This window comes from Haliaeetus leucocephalus, unplaced genomic scaffold (assembly GCF_000737465.1).
Source record: "Haliaeetus leucocephalus isolate CR32 unplaced genomic scaffold, Haliaeetus_leucocephalus-4.0 Scaffold339, whole genome shotgun sequence".
NCBI classification, from domain to species: Eukaryota; Metazoa; Chordata; class Aves; order Accipitriformes; family Accipitridae; genus Haliaeetus; species Haliaeetus leucocephalus.
Genome location: NW_010972775.1, coordinates 8,495,654 through 8,495,949, shown reverse-complemented (window position 1 = coordinate 8,495,949; position 296 = coordinate 8,495,654). Strand labels below are relative to the sequence as shown.

The window sequence follows — 296 nt, the reverse complement described above, 5'->3', positions numbered from 1 at the left end:
GGGTTTTTGTTTTTTTAATCTCTCCTCTTCCAAATGACTGCAGAGCAGCTTTCCTGCGTGCACCTCGGTAATCGCTGCTCCGGCTTGACCGATCAGCGGGTCCCGAGCCCTGGCCGTGGCATCGGTAACGCGCCGCGCTGCCGGGCGCTGCGCGGTGTGAGGAACGTAGCATCCGCTAGCCGGCTGCTAACGTTGTCTTGCCCAGAGCTGCTCGTTTCACTTGTAGGGTTTTGAAATGATCAAAATATTGCTACAACCACTGGAGGAAGGGGGGGGGGGGGGGGGGGGAGTTTTCA

General features: G+C 58.1%; 1 protein-coding gene across 7 annotated transcripts in view; it reads left to right on the top strand.

Moving 5' to 3' along the window:
- The window catches only part of TCF12 (transcription factor 12), a 174,017-nt gene that overhangs the window by 133,132 nt on the left and 40,589 nt on the right, over window positions 1-296 (top strand). The gene's annotated exons all lie outside the window — the stretch shown is intronic.